Below are 24,171 nucleotides of genomic sequence, written 5' to 3' on the forward strand. Positions count from 1 at the left end.
CCCTTGGCTTCCCATCTTGGCCACAGTTTTTGGTGTGTAATATGTTTTACGAACTGTAAAAAGATGATTTTTCTTAAAAAGTGCAGATTTAATCGAAGACCAAAGAAATACCATAGATACTTGCCACAAGGAATTTATATTGATGCATGTGAGGTCTTTATTCCAGATCTTTGACGGTAGAGTAACCTCATTGTCCCCTACTTGTATTAACATCCAGTACCATTCTGCTGCTACTTTTCACTGAAATATCTTCTTATGCATCTTGTCTTCCAAGACTACATTACCTTTTTCATCTTTTCTTAGCTCTCTTGCCCAGCTTGCTAGTTGATAGTACTTAAATTTCGATATATTGTCTTCTGTGCTTTCTACCAACTCATCCCATGGGCATAGACAACTGTTATCCAACAGCTAACACCATTTACAAAACCCCAATCAAGGTTTTCCAAGCTTGTCCTTAAGATAGATCGGTGTGTCTGGAAAGTTCCATATCAGAGCCTGGCTGCTGTAATATGGTTTTCCCAGGGCTCATTTAATCTGGTACCATATCTTACAAGCATCTGTAAGGATCTTAAATCTTATTTTTTTAGGTATTTTGGGTAGTCATACTTGTAGAGAGAAGAGAATCCCCTCCTATAGGGAGATCCTGTACCATGGCTCTCCAAAGTGGAGAGAAAGGGGATTTATCCCAAAGCAATGTTCTAATATTCTTCAGATCAAAGGTCCGGTAGTATTGATAAAGATCTGGTGATGCAATACCCCTGTCTCTTTTTTACTGTGTATTTTGTAGCAGGCAATTCTCACACCTTTTGCCCTCCATATAAAACGACCCAGTTCCCCCTGAAACTTCTTGAACCATGTTGATTTGAACTTCAGAGGGATTGTATTAAAAATAAAAGTACATTTTGGTAAGATCAACATTTTCAGAAGTTAGAACTACCTATAAAAGACAATGGAAGGGCCCCCACACTTTAAGCAGTATTTTAGCCTCAAGGGCTACCTTATCAAAGTTTACCTGAGCTAATTTCTGAACATCTTGTACCACCTGGATTCCTAAATACCTTATTTCTCGATTTATAAGTGTATTCACATGTTGGCTATTCCACTGCATAATTGAAGTTTTCTGGTTATTAACCAGGTATCCTGATACTTTTCCAAAATGTTCTAGAATATTCTATTTTCCATATTGCGGAGATTGAGGAATCAATATCTCCTGTATAAACCGGGAAACATCCTTTACAACGCAACATTTACAACGCACTACCATCATAACGCAACTTTTACAACGCAAGTTATTCCAACGAATTGCGCTGGGGGCGCTCTAGGATAGGGAATAGTTTAATTACTATCCAACACCTTCCCTACCATCCACGGGGACTGGAGTTGGAATAGTAAATTAAACTATTCACTATCCAGCGCCCCCCAACGCAAGTCGTTGTAATGACTAGCGTTGTAAAACCTGCGTTGTAATGGCATGCGTTGTAAAAGCATGCGTTGTAGTGACATACATCAGTATAAATCATGAAATCATCCGCATACAGACCTACTTTTTTCTCCCAACGATTAGCGACAAAAGTGGGGATTTCTATGCTTGCTCCGATCTTTTTGGCCAATGGCTCTATATAGTGGTTAAAGAGCAAGGGGGATAGTTTGCATCCCTGCCGGGTTCCTCTTTTAATAATTTGAAAGATTCCCATTCACTAAGATCTTAGCCGTGGGTTGTTAAACAGTAACCTAACTGCACCTAAGAACGTCTCTCCTAGGTCATAACGCTAAATAATACTGTAGAGAAAAGGCCAGCTCACCCTACCGAAGGCTTTAGCTGCATCTATTGTTAGGACTGTCAGGGGGATTCCTTCCTTAGTGGTCAGGTCAATTGTCCCTAACAAATCATGTACTAACTCATGTAGTTGCCTGCTCTTAAAAAAAAACCTTCTGATTGCTGTGAATCAAAAGCTTCATTATTGGTTCCAACCTAGTTGCCAAAATACGCGTAAAGATTTTATAATCACTATTCAAGAATTAGATTGGCCGATATGATTCACATTGCTTAGGGTTCTTATTAGGTTTAAGGATTACATTTATGACGGATTCATCCCAAGACTGCAGAAGTCCCTGTTTTCAAAGACTGCCAAATTAAAGACCTCTGTTAGCATAGGTGCCAATTCTGCACTTAAGGCAATGTATATGTCATTCCGTATTGTGTCCATCCAGGCTGCCTTCCCTCTTTTTAGGTTTTAAATTACCCTAGTGACTTCTTCAATAGCGATTTCAGCATTCAGCTCCTCCTCTACATACATTGCCCCTGTGGCTTCACTTTTAATAGCATTATTGACATTCCGTACCCGTTCTGGTTTAGTTTTCCAGGCCAACCATTTACTGCATCCTTCCCCATACTTGTAATGCAATAGTTTGCTGGCTTCCCACTTCCTTCTGACCCTCAACTCTTATAAGTTTGTCGATTCCCATCTTGCCCTTTTTAACTTCTCATATAATAATATTTGTTTTTGGGAGTCACAGGTGTTCTCTATCTCACTCACCAGGGCATTAATATCAAGCTCACAGTCAGCTAATTCTTTTTTTACTCCTTTAAATTTAGCTCTACTTAAGCCAGGCTGAGATTCTCTTAAAAGGTCGTATACTAATCCCAGACTATGCATAAAGAAGTTGACAACCTGTTTATGAGAAAAATCTTCTTTGTTATCTCTCTGAGGCTTTCTACTGTGGGTGAATGTGCAAGAAGGGCTCTATCTACAGTCATTAACCCCAATACAGTACGATCGCCTATACTAACCTCCATGATAACTGCTGAGTGGTCAGACAGATGTTCCATACATTATGCTTCATCCCAACAGCACTTTTAGTTAAGGAATCTGTTGTAAAGAAGAAAAGACTCAGGCAGGTAAGAAGAACATCTCTTTATTCTGCCATTCACTCTCCGTCAATGACGAGCTCCACAACATTCTAAGGTGAACTCTCCAGGAACATACCAATTGGGAAAGGGGAGGAGGGGGGGAAAGGGTTTTACCAAGGGAAGGGGAAAAGGAGATTACAACACATCTCCCTTCGCAGGGAAAGAATACAAAGGAACCAGGCAAATGATGGAAAAGGGGTGAACACAATTATGCTAAGAAGGATAAAATACTATATGTCACCTAAGATTACAACAATCCCTTTCTCGAAGGAAGGCTAAAACAGGTAACACATTGTTGCTCAGGAGGAGGAAAAAAATATAGTAGGCTACATCTAAGAGAAAGGCTAGATACTTAATTTGGCAATCGGATCTCTTCCCCTGATAGAAGCAAAAGGGGTTGCTCCTGTTACCTAGACGGGAGATGTGTGATACGCCCAAATGCCTTCTCTTACCGTTTTGTCCACATCCATATCATTAGCATAAGCTAGTTGCGTGAGATTTCTTAATAGTATTACAGATTTACTCATGAGATCATTGTTCCCATGACCTTGCAAAATGGATTCCTCATGCTTGACGCCCAGATCGTTTAGGAATGCCATCATTTCAATAGAAGAGAACTTGATACTATTGTTGGTGATTATGCAATCTGGCACACCTTCGCATGCAAATGAGTCACTTAAGAAACCGATGAGTGACTTGGTCGAAACCCCTGAAACAAACTTGTATCTGATCCAGTGAGAGGTGTAGTCCACAAGTATGATCAGAAATCTTTTCAGAACTCCTAACTGTCCCATGGGGCCGATGAGTTCTAATTCTAACTTACTCCAAGGTGTTTTAGGAATTGCTTGCTGATTTATTCGGAAACATTTGACCTGAGCAGAGCGGTCACACCGCATTGCTCGCTCTGTGGGGCATTTAGCTTGATTTTCAAGCACTTTTAATAATCCTTCGTTTTTGTATTTATTTTACATTTTATTTTTGTTTCCCCCTGCTTTTAATCGCCGCTCCTCATACCTGCATCCTAATTGTAAAATCACCGCGTTTTGCGGGTCCTGGGTCCCTTAGTTGCTGCCCCTCGGCAGTTGGGCAGTTTGGCGGCCATATTGCATGAGGGGAAGGACGCCGGGCGTGCAGTACACGATCTAGCGCCTAAGGACGCTCGACCTCCTCTTAAGGAAGGTAAGAGCAGGGCTCGGTCTTGCTGATTTATTCGGAAAAATCTGACCTGAGCAGAGCGGTCACACCGCATTGCTCACTCTGTGGGGCATTTAGCTTGATTTTCAAGCACTTTTAATAATCCTTTGTTTTTGTATTTATTTTACATTTTATTTTTGTTTCCCCCTGCTTTTAATCGCCGCTCCTCATACCTGCATCCTAATTGTAAAATCACCGCGTTTTGCGGGTCCTGGGTCCCTTAGTTGCTGCCCCTCGGCAGTTGGGCAGTTTGGCGGCCATATTGGATGAGGGGAAGGACGCCGGTCGTGCAGTACACGCTCTAGCGCCTAAGGACGCTCGACCTCCTCTTAAGGAAGTCATGCTGACACGCAGCGGTCACGCGCTGCGGGAACGCCGGATCACCGCCGGAGTCACGCCAGAGTCCAGCCCGTCTGCGCCCGTCAGCGTCCCGGAGGCGAGCGGAGCAGCGGGTGGGGCCCTTTCATCTGGTCTGTCCCATCCTACTGTTCGTAGGACTACCTATACGTCATCTGAGTTATGGGCTTTGCGAAACTCTCTATGTGGTTGCCACACAGTCTTCCCGGGTCGATATAAGGGTAAGAGACGTTGCCCTGGCTGTGACTGGGTACCAGACTATGCCCCGGTCACTTTGCCGAGTAGGGAGGCGGACAGTGTGAGGCATCTTTGTCTGCTTCTTAACACTAGATCTGCACGCAGGCATGCGCAGGATATTCACGATCTGCTGGCCGCTGAAAAGCCGCTGTGCCTGATGCTGACAGAGACCTGGTTTGAGGACTCGTCTAATCCTGACATAGCTATAGCAATTCCCCCCGATTACAATATCTTTAGACAAGATAGACTGGAGGGGAGGGGCGGGGGTGTGGCACTTGTGGTGAAGAAGTCTACTACTTGCACCATCATTCCCATGGATACCATCTCAGGATCTGAAGCCCTCGCTTTTTCTATAGCACTGTCGCCGCATCAATCCCTCAAGGGGCTTCTAGTGTATAGGCCCCCTGGATTGGCAGGCTCTTTCTTTGATGAGCTTCAGTCGGCCATCTCTGTGCTGGCTCTGAAAGCGGAGCACTGCATCTTGGCGGCAGATTTTAACTTCCATATGGATGAGGGTCTGGACCCTGATGTGATCAAGTTGATGGAGATTACGGCTCCCCTTGGCCTTGCTCCTTATCTTTTTGGGCCAACGCATGTAAGGGGTCATACCTTAGATCAGGTTTTCTCCACATTCCCCATCGAGGTCATGTCACTTCTGCCGGTGCTGTGGTCGGACCATAGCCTGGCGAAATTTTTTGTACTAGGTACCAGTAAGCCATCTAGTACCGCTCCTAGACAGCTGGAGCGAGCTTCCAGGGCCCTTCATCGGGTGACTCCAGCAATGTTGGCTCAGGCATCCTGTGATCATCCCTGCCCTTGCTCGGGTGACCTGGAGAGGGATGTAGAGGCCCTACAGGTGTGGCTCATGGATAGGCTGAACAATCTGGCCCCCGTGATGGCCCCCCGAGTAACATCGAAACGGGTTTCTGCCCCCTGGTTCACCGAAGCACTGTCGGTTTCTCGTAGGCAGTGTAAGGTGGCGGAAAGAGCCTGGTGCTCCCAGTATGATCCAGTGGCCAGGCTTGCCTATAGGATCGCGGTTAAGGCCTACCATCGTGACATCCTTCTGGAGAAAAATGGTTACTATGCAAGAAGGATAGAGGCGGCCTCTAACTCCTGCAAGGAGATTTTTACAGTTGTTAGGGAATTCACAACCGCACAAACCAATTCAACTCAGGCCGCCCCACCGGACTCTTGGGTCTCGACTCTCGCTGATTTTTTCACCACCAAGATCAAACTGATCCAGGACTCTTTTCCCCTGAGGGTATCTGAAGTTCCTTGGAGCTCTGAAGATGGGTCAGGTTTGCTGCCTTTTTTGGGCCCAGTCTTGGCGGCTTTTCCACCTCTTTTGATTTCTTCATCGCTGGCATTTATGGCTAACCTTAAGTCGGGGTCGCCTCTTGACCCATGTCCGGCCAAATTCCTTGCGAAAATGGCCGATGTTATAAACCCACTGACGAACCCGCTCCTGAATCTTTCCTTGAGTCGGGGGGTGGTTCCGCAGGCCTGGAAACAGGTGATGGTCATTCCCCTTCTCAAGAAGCCTGGCCTTGACCCGGAGGCCTTGGCCAATTATAGGCCAATCTCTCTCCTCCCGGCACTGGCGAAGATTCTCGAGAAGCATGTTCATATTGTGCTTTCCAATTTCCTGGAATCTTACAGTCTCCTGCACCCCACTCAATCTGGCTTCCGCCCCAATTTAAGCACCGAGACGGCGCTCTTGGAGGTGTCTGAGGCTATTAAAGAGGTGCGGGATTCGGGAGGCAAAGCCATGCTTGTCATGCTGGACCTGTCGGCGGCCTTTGATACCGTCCCCCATGAGGGTCTCCTCATCAGACTCCATGAGATCGGTCTGAGGGGGACGGTGTTCAGCTGGTTTAGATCATTTTTGGCTGGTCGCCGACAAACGGTCTGGGCCCCACCCAGCTCTGCCGTGATGCCGCCTTTGGGAGTCGGAGTTCCGCAGGGTTCTGTGTTGAGCCCGACGCTTTTCAACATCTTTATGACCCCTCTTGCGGCACTGGCGGAGTCTTAGGGGGCCCAGATCGTATCCTATGCTGACGATACTCAGCTCCTTTTTAGGTGCAGGAAAGGAGAAGAGTTTGATGGAGAGAGTATCCGTGAGTGCCTTAGGACTGTCTTCGAATGGTTCCAGCTGAACAGCCTCAAATGCAACTCAGACAAATCTGAGGTACTCTTCTTCGGCTGCCCTCACGATCCAGACTGGCAGGAATGGTGGCCGGTTAACATGTTTCCCCCAGCACATTCGACCCAGTTGGCTAAGAATCTGGGAATTAAGATGGACAATGGCCTGGCGCTAAGGTCTCAGATTCTTGGTCTCTCGGGAACTTGTTTTGGCCTGCTTAGGATGCTGCGTAAGTTCTTCCCTTACTATCAGTAGATCACAGGAAGTTGACGGTGCAGGCCTTAATCGGCTCAAGATTGGACTATTCCAACGTCCTGTATCTTGGCCTGCCGGACTACCTTCTGCAGCGGCTCCAGGTGGTCCAGAACTCGGCTGCGCGGGCCATTTTTGGCCTTTATAGGCGCGCCAGAGTCTCGGGACTCCTGCAGTCGCTCCACTGGCTGCCTGTCCGGAAACGGATAGTGTTTAAGGCTTTGACCTTGGCCCATAAGGCTCTTCATGCCTCGGGGCAAAATATCTCCAGAAGAGGCTGGTCTTTTACCATCCGACCCGATCCTTGAGGTCTGAATCCCTGTTTCTGGCGGTGGTCCCACGAGTAAAAAAGGCTCGTATTGGGGGCCGCTCTTTTGGGCTGTTGGCACCACAGATGTGGAACACGCTGCCTTTGTCACTTCGCAGCACTTCTAATCTGCTGATTTTTAGGAAGGGCCTTAAAACCTGGCTTTTTGCCCAGTAGTTTTCTTCTGTTCCCTGTTTCCACTTGCTTCAATGTGTTGTGTTACTCTGTGATGGTTGTATTGAAAGCGCCGGGACACTCCACGGAGTAGCCGTGCGCTATAAAAGACAAAAATTAACATAACATAACATAACATAACAGTAGGATTACCCTCCAAAGCATTGATTTCTTCTCCAGGCTCCATATTAACACCATCAACACCATCAGATCCAGAACCCGAACATTGGTTCTTAATTTTGTTCACTTGCGTGGGAAGTACACCACAGGCTTTACTGTCAACTTGGTAGCCTCTTCCAGGAAACTCTTCAGATTGATTAGATAAACTACTACTGGTTACCTCTTCCCACCCAGCTAATTGGACCTGCTCTTTATTATCTGGGTCAATCACAATCCCCAACTCTCTTTGATGGTGCCAGCCCAACAAATTGGCACCCTTGCTTACCATGTACACCTTTCCCCACGTGGTTCTCCCTTTGAATTGAATACTTGCCATCATCATCCCCACTAACGGGATGTTCTCTTCAGCATACCCTACAGCTGAAATATCAGGATCCACAATGTTTAAACTGGAGGTATCAAATATCTCATTTATGACAACCACATTACAAAAGGTGACTGGGGCACACGAATCAACCAACACTTCAATGGGCTTATTATTTACAAGGACGGTACACTTAGGATATTCAATGGACCTGTGGTCACAATATTGATCTTGAGAATTTTGACAAACTCTAGTTTTTACTTGGAACACATGTTTAGGGGCCACATCCTCTTCGTTGTGTACTACTTTCACCTGGTAGCTTTCACTGTTATTACACACTCTACCCAAATGTCCCTTTTTGTTACATTTAATACACGTGACATTGTGGGCAGTGCAACGTACATCATTGGCAAGATGATTGCTGCTACCACACCTATAGCACTTTAACCTTTCCTTTTCCTTGACTAGATGGTTATCCTTGACCACTCCCGATCTGACCTTGAGTACTTCATTATCACTGTAATTCCTTTGCACATCATTGCTATTACGAACATTGGCAACAAGCTCATTAGGAGCCTTCATCTCTTTAATACACTTAGCCGTGTGTTCTACCGAGACTGCAATATTGACCGCTTCTTTTAATGTGGGAGTTTTTGCTAGAAGCTTTTCTTGGATGCGACTATTGTTCGTGCACCTGACAAGTTGGTCCCGAGTCAGTAAGTTCACCAAAGTCACATAGTTGTGTCAAGCCTCTTAGTGCCACAATATAATTAATGACAGACTCCTGTTTGCCTTGGAGGCTGGTAAAAAATGTATGTGCTCCAAAACTACATTCACCCTGTCACGAAAATGAGCTTCTAGCTTTAAAAGGTTAATTTTAAACTCCTTTGTATCATCCTCATCCTCCTCTAACTCATGTTCAGGTAAGGTGTCATACATTTTCCTACCTTGAATGCCTAGTTTATGCAGCAATATATGTTGTTTGCGGAGTGCCGAGTACCTTTCGCCTCCTAGGGCAATGAGGTAAGAGGCGAATACATTTACCCATTCCTTCCAGTGGATTTCAGGTTCTCCAATCTCATTTAAGAATGGAGGAGGTTGGCTCATAGCTTGTCCAGCCATGTTGGGGAGGGTAAGCTATGAGAGCAAACTGCCGCAGGGAGTTTGCAAAAGCTGAGCAGGGAAGGGAAAGAGAGCTGCCTGGGGGCGTGAAAGTGGAGCCTACTAGAGGGACAGGAGAGGGATCACTGAATGTTACTTCAAACGTAGCTGCTACAAGTAAGATAAGTACAACTTCATGGGCTAAATCATGCACAGTCACAGTCTACATATAGCTTGATCCACAGTAAATAATTGAAGTATGCAGGAAGAACTTCCTTTGTAAAGTGGTAAACAGCAAGCACCTTACCCTAAACAATCTCTAATAAAAGAAACATGCAGGCTGATCTAAAAAGCAGTATTTAGTAAGCAATGTATCCACAGAGACTAAAAACACACATGGAAAGACTTTGAATGAGTGTAGAACCCAAGAACTTACTTGTGAAGAGATGCTACCATCAACACACCACGTTAAGATGTAGTGTTATAACAAATCAAGCGAAGAGAGGATGGAAATGTGTAAAAGGAGAATTCAGGGAGGTAGAGAAGGGTGAAGACATAACCGTCCAATATAAGGTCCCAAGTCCAATGATGCATGTGTGCGTGTCACAGTGTATAGGTGCACACACTGAGCATAGAAAGAAGAGAGTTAAATGATGAAGGTGTGTGTGTCACCGTGTTGAGGCGCACACACTGTGCATTCACTCCGTCTGAATCACTTTTTCGCAGTCGACTGCAGACCTGGTTGTTCTCCTCTGCATAATAATGCCTTTCCTTTCTAGCATGCAGTCTACAGCGCCGGGACACCCCCATTGGGGGTAGCCGTGCGCTTTATAAGCTTCAAAATAATAATAATAATAATAATAATTGAAGGAAGAGAGACCAATGATGAAGGTGTGCGTGTCACCGTGTTGAGGCGCACACACTGTGCATTGAAAGAAGTAGAAGGCGTATAAAGGCAATATTGGGGTGGGCCCAATTTGCTCAGACGGGGCTCTCCACTTACTGAAAAGATCCCACCTTTAAGCGCACCTTGGGGAAGAGAGAAAACAATGAGATGGCCAGGTGAGTGGTTAAAAAGAGGGAGAAAGGGAAACCCAAAGTGTTTTCTGTAGATACTTGGTAGAAGGATAAGAACCAATACGAAGGTACTTGGGAGGAAATCAGTCTAAATACACTGCTCACACTATTACATGTGCACCATGACTATTAAGAAACTGGAGAGACCACATTTAATTTTGACCCTGTACAGGGAGAAGCAGGAATTAAAGCTGAATATACTGGTTAAAGTTAACTTCGCCCCTGATGGCGTCTCTGATGTTCAATCACTGACCGACCTCTACCTCGACTCTATGACCTCTATAATCGACGAAGCCGCCCCACTGCAACTAAAGAGAGTCTCCACCAAGAGCTCGAACCCTTGGTATGACGGCAGACTTAACGAAGACAGGCGTGCTATGCGATCGGCAGAGCGCACTTGGAGAGCTGACCCCTCATCACTACATCGCAAAAAGCTTAAGAACAAGAGGAATGCCTATTTTAGGAAAATCAAACCTGCGAAATCTGACTTCTTTAGCCTCCAGCTTGACCAAGCGAAAAACCGACCAAGAAAATTGTTCGAACTAGTCAAAAGTCAAACAAAGCCGCAACCCTTACAATCAAACAACCCAGCAAGCGATATCCCACACAGTGAAGACTTTTCCGCCTTCTTCAAGCTGAAGACCGACAACATAAGAACTGATCTCCTCAATGATGTAAGCCAATACCCTGTTCACATCAGAATGTCTAACACTCAGCCTAAAAACAGAGCATCATGGGCCTCTTTCGACATCTACTCTGAAGAAGCAATACACAGACTGCTCGGTACCTTGAAGCCCTCTAATCACCTCACAGACCCCCTACCTGCTAACGCTGTAAAAGACTTCACCACCATGCTCCTCCCACTCTGGACTAAAATCATTAACAGTTCCCTTCAACAAGGTCTCATCCCTGACTCACTCAAGGTGGGGCAAGTCACGCCCATACTTAAGAAACCTACAGCTGACCCGTCTGACCTAAACAATTACGGTCCCATCACAAACATCCCCACCTTGGCCAAACTGCTGGAAAAATGTGTACAACTCCAACTAACAAAACACATTGACAAGTTTGATCTCCTCAACCCTCATCAATCAGGCTTCCGAGCGAAACACAGCACGGAAACGGCCATGATTCACATAATTGATGACGCCCTCCAAATACTTGATCGCAATGATTCATGCCTCCTCATCCTTCTAGACCTTTCATCAGCTTTTGACACGGTCAAACACGAGAACCTCCTTGAGCTGCTAAACACTAGAATGGGTTTATCCGGGACTGTTCTCAAATGGTTCACTTCCTTCCTACATAACCGGTCTCAGAAGTTCAAGATCAACAATGTGTTGTCCTCGCCTGTGCCAGTAGACTTAGGCGTTCCACAAGGATCCTCCCTTTCGCCCACACTGTTCAACCTCATCATGGAACCACTTGCCACCATGCTCCAATCATCCAATGTATACTTCCATATGTATGCCGATGACACTCAACTCTACCTAAAGGTACAATCCCCGGATGATATCAAACTCCTGAACTACACTCTTATAAAGACCCAATCGTGGCTGGCCGACAATCACCTCAAACTAAATGCTCTGAAAACTGAGTTCCTTCTGATATCACCCCCTGCGAAAACTACCACCACCCAACTTTGGCTCAACCACCTAACAGCACTCAATGTCTGGCCCACCATCGTGGATTCTGCGAAATCCTTAGGTATCACACTTGACGCAAAGCTCAACATGCAACAGCACATTAGCATAGCAAGGAAAGGAGCTAATTTCCAAATCAACACATTGAGGAAGCTGAAACCCTTCCTCCCAGCCAAAGACTTCCAAAATGCAGTACAAGCCCTCGTCATCCCCCGCATAGACTATGGAATTGTGACCCTCAGTGGTCTCCCTCTAGCAGAAACTGTACCCCTAAGAGCCTCCTTGAACGCTGCCGCGAGACTCATTACTGGCTCAAGAAAACACTCTCATATAACCCCTGACGTGAAATCCCTGAAATGGCTGCCCTTTGAAGCCAGAATACAACTGAAAATTGCTGTTATGACACACGCGGCCGTACACCACAAGGCACCTAACTACCTCACTCAAAAGCTGACTATATCAGGAGGTTCGAGATCCAATAGAAGCACAAAAAATCTACTCTTGAAACCTCGCAGATTCCGGAAGGAAAAAACATACAAACGCTCCTTCTCAGGAATGGCACCGAGGATCTGGAACGCACTCCCTCCCGAAACCAGGCTTATCTCCTCCACGGCCTTCTTTAAGAAAGAGGTGAAAGCCATCCTCATGGCTAGGCTCACCTGAACTTTAATGTTTGTTGCTCAGAGACTTCGCACCGCCTGGGTATCATTGGCTACATGTTTGTCTAATGTCAAACAATGTCATATTATTCTTGATTTAGATTTGTTTATTCTTCTTGTTTGCCATAATTCTATGATGTTTAGTCGATTCATTTATGCTACTCGCTCACTACCTATTATTAGACTATTCACGTTAGCCTGCTGAACCTCGATGCCCCTTCCCCTCCCCCTGTAACTTTTAGATACTGTCATAAGCCATCCCTTATAGCCTAAGTTCTCTTGATTTTTATCGTAGCTGTACGAAAGACTCAGTATCGTCTTATATTAACGCTTATTTGACTTTTTTTGATACTTTATTAGCACTTGACTGCTATCTGATCATGCTACTGAATTTTATATTGCACCCAATATTATGTTGCGTCACCCTCATGCTATCCTCACCCCTTGTTTCTGTGAAGCGCTCTGATATCTGTAAAGATCTTGTTCGCGCTATATAAAACTCTGAATAAAATAAATAATATAAATATAAATAACTTCTGCGCGTAGTACCAAGATTGTCCACCAGATGGCTGTCTAATGCGAACTGTAATGCTGAGGGAAAAGTGTCTTCACACAGCGCCTGCCTCCATGCTGCTGACAGGAATACAAACAATGCAGGAAGATACTGCATAGGCTCAAGGCACCAGGAGCACTAACAGGCGATGGAAGCAGAGGCAAGCCTGTTTCCTCATGGTTGTGAAAAATTTACTAAATGGCACCCAGACCAGCGCTGCCTCCAACTGTCACCTCACGAGAGAGAATACAGGCACAATACAGGGTCTGCGAGAGTCGCATGCAGCAAAAAGGACGCGCTACCTCCCACACTGCAGACTCAGACTCCTCCGTCTCCGCTGAGGTGTGAACACGACGGCAGGCTACCAGAAAGGGACGAGGCGCAGAAAGGCAACTCAGAGGCGCACTCTTTGCCGCTGCCACCAGCTGACTCCGCTGTCAGCGCTGAGGTGAGAACACGACAGCCGCTCCCTAAGTAGATGGCACACTAAAGTAATACTGTGGCACGCACTTTGCCGTAGCCTCCAGCTGTCACCTCCGAAGTGCAAGTATGCAGCAGCACACACGCAGGGATGAGACCCCCAATGCCGCCCAGCGACTCACCTCACAGGACTGGGGCTGCCACAGGGAGCACTGCTGGCGACACCACCTAGCTCCTGCAAAGGAACTGCAGGACACCTGAGATGTTGCCTCAGAGGGAGGAGGAGCAGTGATAACCGGTCACTGATAGCGGGAATCACCAGAGCTGGAAATCACCCCAGTGACGCAGACTAGCGCCAGATACAAAATCAGAGCAGATAAAGAAACACCCAGGGTACCTCGCACTGTGCTCCGTGGATGTTATGTTATGTTATGTTAAGGGGTGTTTGTATAGAGCACTGTCACCGAGGGTATCATGGCGCTGAAAGGGTGCTGAGGAAACAGAGGGAATTTAACAGGATTGTGGGAAGAGCCAGGTTTTTAGTGATTTGCGAAATTGGATGAGAGTGCCGGAGGTCAGAGAATGTCACGAACGCACTGCAAGGGGCTCCAGCGAATTCCTCAAGAATTAGGAAAGTACACCAACTTCTCCTTCCCAAAGGCACAGCATCGACAAGAAGGAACTCCAGGACTGACGCTGGGGTCTTCTGAGGAGTCAATAAAAGTCTCCTTGTTATTCAGAAATGAGGAATCACAAAGCAGGAATGGAGAAATCACCACGCAGAAGTGCAGGAAGGAGAGAGCACTGAAAGGGGATATGACAGGGATGGCCCCCTACGCCAATTCGTCGCCACTGTTGTAAAGAAGAAAAGACTCAGGCAGGTAAGAAGACGTCTCTTTATTCTGTCATCCACCCTCCGTCAATGACAAGCTCCCCAACATTCTAAGGTGAACTCTCCAGGAACATACCAATTGGGAAAGGGGAGGAGGGGGGAAAGGGTTGTGCCAAGGGAAGGGGAAAAGGAGATTACAACAGAATTATCCACAAGGAATAAGTCTATCTTAGATCTATGGGCATATTTTTTTGTGTGAAAAGTAAATCTTTCTTCCTTTCTAGCGGCTATATCACTGTTTATCCTCCAGATGTCTTCTAACCCCAAGTTGCGTATCAATTGTTTCAGCAGACCTCTCATTTTGGGGGAGCTGGCTGTCCCTCTATATGTAGATTTCTCTTGCACCGGGTTGATTACTGTATTGAAATCCCCTCCCAGTATAATCTGTTTTTTTTCAAAAAGTTGGTTATATACCCCTTGTAGAGGGAATATGTCATCTAAATTTTTCCCAAGGGGAACATGGCGGCCGGCCGGCAGGTAGTGGAGGTCGAGAGCTCCATTCCACTCCGATAACATTCGTGAACATACGGTTATAATGTAACAATTGGACAAAGTAATGATAGAAACCTACCTTTGAAGGTCTCCTGATGTCCCTGAGAGGTGAGCAGCATGCCGGTGAGCTGGCCCAGTAATGTGGAGAGCTGTTTTGGCTCAGAGCCGATTGCTCTGAGGCGTAAGACGGCGTTTCTTCCCCTCAGTGGGTCCCAAGACGGAGCAGACATTTGGGTAAAGGCAGCAATGCAGATTGGAAGGGGCCGCCAAGCAGCATCCAGAATCAGCTTCCGGGGTACGTTAGGAGGTATCGGCAGTGGCGGAGGTTGTAGAGTGCTGGGCCATGCCAAACAAAGGGTAGGAGAAGGTTGCAGAAGTAATGAAAAAGGGAGAGCCTCTATGAGCATGGCAGGAATGAAAACTGCCAGAGGTAATCGTTGAGGGAGGGCTTCCTCGAGTGTACAGCCTAAACAGAGACCAAAGGCAAGAGGTAAGGACGAAGCAGTGACCGCAGAGGGGTCGCTATTGGTATCATTTAAGGAATTTGGTGTCCAATCAAATAGATATGCTTTGAGAAAAAGGCATATCTGAGCAGAAAGTGATGGAGAGACTATAGCTCAAAGAGATAGCGCATTACCTCCCAACTCATAAGACAGCACTCTATCAAGCCGGCAAGAGCCTCCTATTAAAGATCAATTCACCACGAAGAGCTGCGCTCTCCCTCTGGTGCCCAGGGTTCAAGCACAGAAACTATTAAGTGCACCAATAAAGGGGATAAGGAAGAAAGGGGTCAAAGCTCTAAACCAAGTTAAAATTACCCCCTACACTCCAGTCCAAAGAGGATCAATGCTCTCTACCCCCTCCACTAGTCTAAAGAATACCTTGCAGAGTTATTTAGGGCAGGACAAGGAGGATTAGCTAGAATCGGGAAACAGATCACAAACACACACGTATATGCATGATCAAGTTGTGGAGGTACAAAATAGATTCCAAGTTTTAGCTGGGCTGCCCAATCAGGAAAACATTTCTCAGAGTTGAGCACCAGTTAACACCACGCAGGTTTCAGGAATGAAGAAGCAGACAAATGTAGAGGGAATGCTTATTATCCTGACAGAGGAGGTAAGAGATACATTTGAAACATCAGAAAAGAACCAACAAAAGATACAGGAGGCATACGTGACGAAGGAAGTTAAACTGAACTCCTTGATGGATATAGTCTGCCTAATGGAAACATCCATTGTAGAGCTCACAAAGGAAGCAGACCTGAACAAGGAGATTCATTACTTAAAGTACGCAGATAGGGATCTTCATGAGAAGAGGGAATCACTGGAAAACAATGCTAGGAGAAATAATATCCGGATCTTAATTGTACCAGAGGGGTTAGAGGGAAATAACATCAAAGCTTTCACCATGAGCTTATCAAAATAATGTATCCCTGGTATAGAGGTACATAACTTAGAACATGCTATTCAGAGGGTACATAGAGATCCGTTTTCCAGAGGTCCCGCTAGGAAGATGCCTAGAAAAATACTGGTTCATTTCAAATCCTACTCCCTTAAAGAAGGAATTGTCTCTGGTGCTTTAAAAGCAGGAAACTCCCTAAAAGATGACTGGTCTTTCTTATAAGGTCCGATATTTCTAGGGCCACTCAACTAAGGCAGTGGACCCTGGGAAAATACATCCCTGAACTCAAGAATTTAGAGGCCACCACACAGATTTGTTTTCCAGTCTTCCTTAGGGTAATGTGGATAAACAAAATGCACAACATTAGAGACCTAAAGGAGGTGGATATATTACAGGAACAGATCAAATTACACCAAAAATGTGGAGCGGAGGGAGCTCAAATGGGTAGTCTCACTCAGTACCCATAGCAGGAAGGGGGAATACCCCAGGATGGGGTGGGTGAGGAGAAGACACTAAAATTAGGCTAATGCATTTCGTAAGCACAGGGTGGGGGAACATGTGGGAAAAAAGAAAAACAAATACAGAGTCCTCAATTGGGGGTGGTGATTATTCTGAAAATGTTGTCAAAAAGCTGCGTTTCTCTGGAGTCAGTATTGGCGTTAACTTAATAACTTAAATGGGAGGATTAGCATGGGTTAGATCACTTAAAGTACAAACCTGGAATGTGAATGGACTCAAGATTAGAAGTAGAAGTAGTAGAATTTTAGAATATCTAAAACTTTCTGATAGTGAGGTAATAATACTACAAGAAATACACCTTATAAAAGAAAAATGGGAGTACATTTTAAATCATCAAAAGTGGGTAGAACATTGCATTTTTACAGATCAGACTTGCTGTGCAAAGGGGGTAGCAGTCCTCTTTAAAAAATCTGCTAAAGCCACTATGGAGGAATGGGCGGCCGATATGGGAGGGTGGTGGTTAAGTGCTAGAGCGAAAGTATTTGGTACTTGGTTGACCTTTGTAGGGTATTACAGACCAAATGTAGATGACATATCTCCCCTCAAACTACTTGCTTGCATGAAGCCTACATGGCACATCTCCAACTCCCTACTTGCTACACTTGTTAAAAATCTCAGTCCCATCATCTCTCCTACATGGACCAAAATCATTAACTACTCCTTATCCCTCAAACTCAGCCAAGTCATTCCCTCATAAAAAAAACAGACGCCAACCAGAACGACCTTAACAACTACTGAGCTATAACTAACTTACCTCTCCTTGCCAAAACCATCAAAAAATGTGTGTTTGCATAACTCAACAACCACATTGAAAAATACAACCTGCACAACACCTTCCAATCTGGATTCGGGAAAGGCTGCAGTACAGAGACTGCAATACTGAACATCACAGATCACTGTATGATAGCCTGGTCAAACTCCTAGTCCTCCTGGACCTCTCAGCTGCCTTTATTACTGTCAACCATGACATACTCTGTGCAGGAATCATTGGAACTGTCCTTCAGTGGTTTGCTTCTTTCCTAAATTAATGTGCACATCGAATCAAACTAAAAAACTCCTCCTCAAAAGCAACACCAGTCTCAGAAGGAGTCCCTAAAGGGTCAATCCTGTCTCCTTCCCTATTCAAACTCTATATGGAACCCCTTGCAATGATCCTGAAACAAGCCAGAATTGCCTATCATCTCTTTACAGATGACATTCCACTCTACATTAAAATATTGTCAGTTAAAGACATCCAACACCTGAACAGCACTCTCGCCATGGTTCAATCCTAGCTGACTAACAACCATCTTAAGATCAACCCCAGCATAACCAAACTCCTGTTCATTGAACCGAAAGGAAAGGCCTTTCCTGTAGACATTTGGCTCAACAACCTCACTGCATTAAACTGCAAACTCTCCTTCTCCAATGCTGTCAAATCCCTGGGGATTAGACTTCACAAAAACCGGAACATTAAGAAGCATATTATGGCCTCAGCTAAAAGTGCCTTCTACACTTTGAAATACCTTACAAAAATAAAACTCTTCATCTCCATTGAAGAAATAAAGACGGTTGTGCAATCCTTTATCATCTCAAAGCTGGACTACGGTAATCCAATGATCATGGACGCCACAAAAACACACTTCGCCCCTTTGAAAGATACACTCCCTGTATCGGCCTGGTTACTATCATGGTTGAGTCGCTTTGACCACATCACTCCCTCTCTCAAGAAACTCAACTGGCTACCAATTGAGGTAAGATGTATACTCAAAACTGTCTGTATAACGCACAAAGCTCTGTACATGGTAAAACTAGCCTACCTTGCACACAAAAGCCAGACAAAAGAGACCTCTTTGAAGCTCTAACAGTCTACTTCTAATTCTGCCCAAAATTAAGAATGAAAAATCTTGCATCAGCTCCTTTTCCAGGAATGCTTCTAGAATCTGGAACTTGCTACTTCAGGATTTACATAACAATCACGCATTCCCTCATTTCCGGAAGAAACTTAAGCTTCTTCTTTTCAATAAATACCTAAACCCACCTCCCTAACCTTTGGATTGGCCTGAGGCTCCTACCCCACACCCTCCGTGTAAATTTGGACACCACTACCTCAGGGAAAAACTGTGTCTCTACTCTCCCCACCTTCATAACACACTACCATAACTACCTTAGAACTATATACTTTAAGTATCCACTGTCTATTGAATAGTTATTTTATATGATGGTACTATTTATTTTAATGCACTCATTCTGTAACTCGTGCAATTGCTGCTTTGTCATTTACATATCCTTCTGCCTATTGTATACGTCTTTTTTCTACCGTTACTATGTATTTTAATTTATTCTTTATGTAACTCATGCAATTGCCGCTGTAGTAACTCTGCAAAGTGCCCTGATACCTTTGGGTCAAGTTTGTACTAATCAAAACTCGACAAATGAAATAAATGTGCAACACTTCAAACAGTAATAAAGTGAAAACACCCCATGGAAAGGACCCCTCACCAGATTTGAAAAAGAGGGTTAGTTAGTTTTAATAAATAAAACAAGATCAAAATGACACAAAATCCAATCAGTAGAACTGGAGATATGGAAATTTAAAGATTTCAGTGAAAATAGCGCGAAAAAGCACAAAGTGCCAACTATGGATATTTAGAAGCACCACACCCGGACAAAATCAAAAGTTCAGTGTGGGCCAGCTACATTGCCCAGCTGAACAAGAGTACCTTACGTCCTGGTTATGGAGCGTTGCGTAGTCAGCGGCGTGGATGTGTCACACAGCCGAGGCGATGCAAGGTCTGGGTCGGAGATGCATCACACTGTGTCAGTTCGGGGGAGCTGCAAGGCTGTGATGTGAGATCCTGCATCATTGTCGAAGAGGCCATCAACGAGCTATGCCTACGATGCGATGTAATGCATCAATGATGCGTCACAAACCGGGTGGTTTGGAAGAGACTGCAGGGCTTGCAATGTCCTGCATTGTCATTAAGGCTGCCTGCAACGAGATGGTTGCGAAGTGAGGGCCTGAGTTGGGGATGAGCCATGCAGTTGCAGTTCTGTTGAGGCTGCGATGTCAATGTGGAATCCTTGCGTAGGAAGAGTTCTTCTTGCAGAGGTGATGCCTTGGTTCTGCTTGGGGTTATACCGGCACAGCAGAGGAGATGCTCAGGCCACATATGGGCAAGCAGAGCAACTTCTGGGCAACTTCCAAGGGTCCAGAATTGGAGTGGCACCACTTGGCAGGGCAGAACTCACAGTTGCAACGTCCAGGTGCTGGTTACAAGATGTTTATTTCATGTTTTATTATTTAGTATGCGCACTGTATGTTTTTCTTCACACATTTTGCTTATTTTCACTCCCACTGCGCTGTCACCCGTAGCACCTTTCCACATATTGGAATTGTCACTGTATTCATGTGATGGATTTTTTTATTTTTTATTTTTTTACAGAGTTTTATATAGCATGAACTTGACCCGAATCGGGTATCAGAGCGTTTACACAGCATCAGTTGCATTACATGAGGACACATTCATTTTTTTTAGGCACGGACACATTAAGTGATTTGCCCAGAATCACAGGATGTTCAGCGTCATTGCCGAGACTCGAACCCAGTTCCCCAGATTTGAGGTCGACTGCCCTAGCCGTTAGGCCAACTCCTCTTCCCCAAAGGGAAGAGGTGTGGCGCCGCGGCCAGGGCGACTGACTCCGGAATCTGGGGATCACGGTTCGATCCCCGGCACCGGCGGCAGATTAGCCCAGCACCATGTGACTCTGGGCAATAGCTTGCTTAATCTTCCCGACGGCCCCCAGCGCCTAGAGACCCTTACGGGTGATTGTGCGCTTTACAAATGTGGATTTATTATTATTATTATTATTATTAACGTATGTATAGATGTATCCCAATGTATGGAACGGTTAAACTTATGAATTCTTAAAATAATTTATTATGAAAGCAGGGTCTTTGAATCAGATAATCCCTGGATATGTTATTACTGTTTTTGAGGGATTTCCTTTGGAAAATTGTTGCACATATGGCTCTTCGTTCTCCTGGGTAGACAGAAAGTCAGGTTGAGGTTCACTCTCCTCTTCCACCCCATCATCTGTCACCTGGAGCATGTTGACTTCAGACCTCTTAAAGTTGGTTTTGATGAGGTTTGTGTGGGGCCACCTTAAGGGGTTTCTAGGGGTTGTGAGATCCACAAGGTATGTGAACTCCCTTGACTGCTTCTTCACCTCATATATGCCTGTCCTGTGGTCCTGGAGAATTTTGGGCTTCACAGGCTCCATAACCTACACCTGCTGGACAGGCTGAAACTCTACTGGAGTAGCCTTCTGGACATACCAGATTTTCCTGACTTTTTTATCGGCCTCAAGATTTTCCTTTGCCTTTTTCCAGAAGCGAAGCATCTGAATGCGGGGTTCCAGCATGTAGCTGACCACACCCTGAGTGGGTTTCCTGAGAGCTTGCTCCCATCCTTCTTTGACAAGGCTGATATTTCCCCTAACTGGGTGTCCATAGAGAATCTCGAATGAGCTAAATCCAACCCCCTTTTGTGGCATTTCCCCATAGGCAAATTGCAGGCATGGCATGAAGACTTTCCACATACCCTTCATGAGCTCAGGTAGGCCCATTATCATGCCTTAAGGGTCTTCCACAAGCCTGTTTTTTTGGGGTGATAGAGTGTGGAGAACTTGTATGTCACTCCACTCTCATCCCACATGGACATCATATACTCTGAAAAGAAGCAAGTGCCTTTGCAAGACATTACTTCTTTCGGGAACCCCACATGGGGAAAAATCCACATAAGGGCCCTAGCCACCGCAGTTGCAGTCACCAACCCCGGAGGAATGGCCTCTGGTTAGCAGGTACTGTGGTCCACCAAGACCAGGGTGAACCTGTTGCCTAACGCTGTCTTGGGGTTCAATGGACCAACAATGAAGATGCCCACCCTCTCAAAGGGAGTGCCAGCTACAGGTAATAGGTTCAGGGGAGCCTTGAGCTTTTCCCCAGACTTTCCTCTAACCTGGCAGATGGGATCAAGCCCTACAGAATGCATCTGAGGCTGTCTTCATCTGAGGCCAATTGAAGTGGTCAACAAGCCTGGCAAAGATCTTGTCTTGTCCTAGATGTCCTGCCACTGGGATATTATGAGCCAATCCCAGTAGGAATACACTGTAACATCGAGGAACCACTAGCACACAGGCTGCCCCAGGTCAAGAAACCTTAGGCTCCCTATACAGGAGGTCATTCTCCCAATAGATCTGGTGATCTCCAGAGATGTCACCTGCTGCCTGGGCCTCTTGCCCTCTAGACTGGAGCACACTTTCAGTGCTTTGCAGAATTCCTCTATGGTAGGCCCACCCTTAACTTGCCATCCAGGAATATCAAGCAGTTCACCCAGGCTGGAAATGTCCTCCCCGGTAGGCTCAGGAGCATCCAACTCAGGTGTCCTGTCAACCTGTACCGTGGGAAATTTAGGGGCTGGTTTTCCACGCCCCTTGTCCTTACTCTTCTTGGCAACTGCCTGGCCATTTTTCCAGGCTCCCTTGAGTCCATGGACCTTGTGGTCATATAGACCCATTCAAGCAATCCCAACATCTACAAGTGTGAACTGGGCACCATCTCTTTCCAGATAGTGTGCTCTAGGTCATTGCCCAACAGACAATCTACAGGCATGGCTCATGGCTACTTTTTGAGAAACTGAGGACCCCCCAACTCCCCCATCTCAAAGGGAAACAGAGCCACCTGTAGATGACTCTCGCAGTTGTCTGTGACTATGACTTGGTGGAATGTGTTAGTGAGGACTTGCTTTGCGAACACCAGCTGACACCTCACAATAATCAGGTTGGCTCTTGTGTTCTCAGAGCCTCCAACAATTGCCCATTAATGGTGATCGACTGCCTATACTTGAAAGTATTTGGAGGCATATGGGCTTTTAGCACCATCTCCTTATCCCCCATGGACACTAGGTTAACCTCTGTCTGCTCCCCCAAGCTAACCTTGACCACGTCTTCCCCAAGCGCTACAATTATCCATTCATTGATAACTTTATTTTGGTCAAATGACCATAAAAGTGCACATAAAATACATCAGCACGAACAATAAAAGAATAAATAGTCATAAAATGTTAAAAAAGAATTAAACTACGAGTTATCAGAATACGAGAAATAAAAAGCAATAAGTACAATAATTAGGTTAGAAAGGTTTGTCTCCTACGCCACATACTGAGTAAATAACGAGAAACCGCAAACACAATGGGAGGATGGGTATCATAGATCAATATCCTACAGGCCTGTGTAAAATGCAAGAGTCCCAAATTCTTACAAATAGGAATCAGCAAACAGAATAGGCAGGGCAGAAAAACAATACATGAGTTACATTCTCACTTTTATAACTACATGCAGGGCACACTTCGTTATTAGGTTTTAGCCATTTAGATGTAACGGACCTAATGGGTAGAGTGCCATGCCTTAACTGGAGATATAGCTTTCGAGCAAGTGGGGGTTCAATTAGATCCATGAATTCCTCAGCTTTCGATTCTGGTTTAACTAGGAGGAACTCAGATGTCAACCTACCCAATGTTGCAGAGCTCAATAGCGTTTGAAAGTTCTGCATACGTATCTGAGAAAGGAGTTCATTCTTTGATATCCCTGAGCAATAAGTCTCAGGGGTTTCCCACAGTTCCAAAAGACCTAACCGGGTACTAACAGCACTAATGTGCTGGAGCCAAGGGATCTTTTTATATATGAGAAGAGACCAAATCTCAGAAAATTCCGCTCTGTAAGCGGCCAGATCAGGGACTGACCACAACCTCTTCCAGTACACAATTGGTCTTGCACTTATGATCTCCTCTATTGGCACCATGCCAAGATCAAGTCTAAGAGGGATCAAAGGCGTACTAGGCGGTAACCCAACTAGGTTTCTCACAAAAGACTGCTCTACCTTTTTAAGGTTCATTATCTGCTTGTGCCCCCAAAGTCCAGCCCCGTACATTGCTGCCGTTCTAGCCTGGCGACAATATATCTCCAGAGCTGGGGACACCGGCCTAAAGGTTGACTCCCTAAATACTTTAGTTATACCCCCCGCAAGCTGGGATAACTTAAGTGTGGACTTAGCAATCTGCGTGTTCCAGTCAAAATTCTCAGTCAGAGTAACACCCAGATAAATGAATGTTTTAACCCTTTCAAGGGGGGTACCATGTAAAACCGGGTTTGGGCGTACCCGCTTAGGGGGGTTAAAAATCATAAACTTTGTTTTTCCCAGATTGATTTCTAATCCCCGAAGCTCGCAAAACTCCACGAATCCATCAAGTGTTTTTTGAATGCCCGATGATGTTCTAGACAACAACAGGGTGTCGTCTGCGAACATCAGA

The 24,171-nt window shown here is 45.4% G+C and overlaps 1 protein-coding gene across 7 annotated transcripts in view; it reads left to right on the top strand.

Moving 5' to 3' along the window:
* The window catches only part of LOC144781940 (cytochrome P450 2G1-like), a 591,590-nt gene that overhangs the window by 266,296 nt on the left and 301,123 nt on the right, over positions 1-24,171 (top strand). The window contains exon 1 of one of the 7 annotated variants that reach the window (XM_078661034.1): positions 14,271-14,396. The exons of the other annotated variants lie outside the window; for them this stretch is intronic. The gene's annotated coding sequence lies outside the window, so the exon portion shown is untranslated. Of the gene's footprint in view, positions 1-14,270; positions 14,397-24,171 lie in introns of those variants that run through there. 7 annotated transcript variants of the gene reach the window in all.

Source organism: Lissotriton helveticus, chromosome 9 (genome assembly GCF_964261635.1).
Source record: "Lissotriton helveticus chromosome 9, aLisHel1.1, whole genome shotgun sequence".
Lineage (NCBI taxonomy): Eukaryota > Metazoa > Chordata > Amphibia > Caudata > Salamandridae > Lissotriton > Lissotriton helveticus.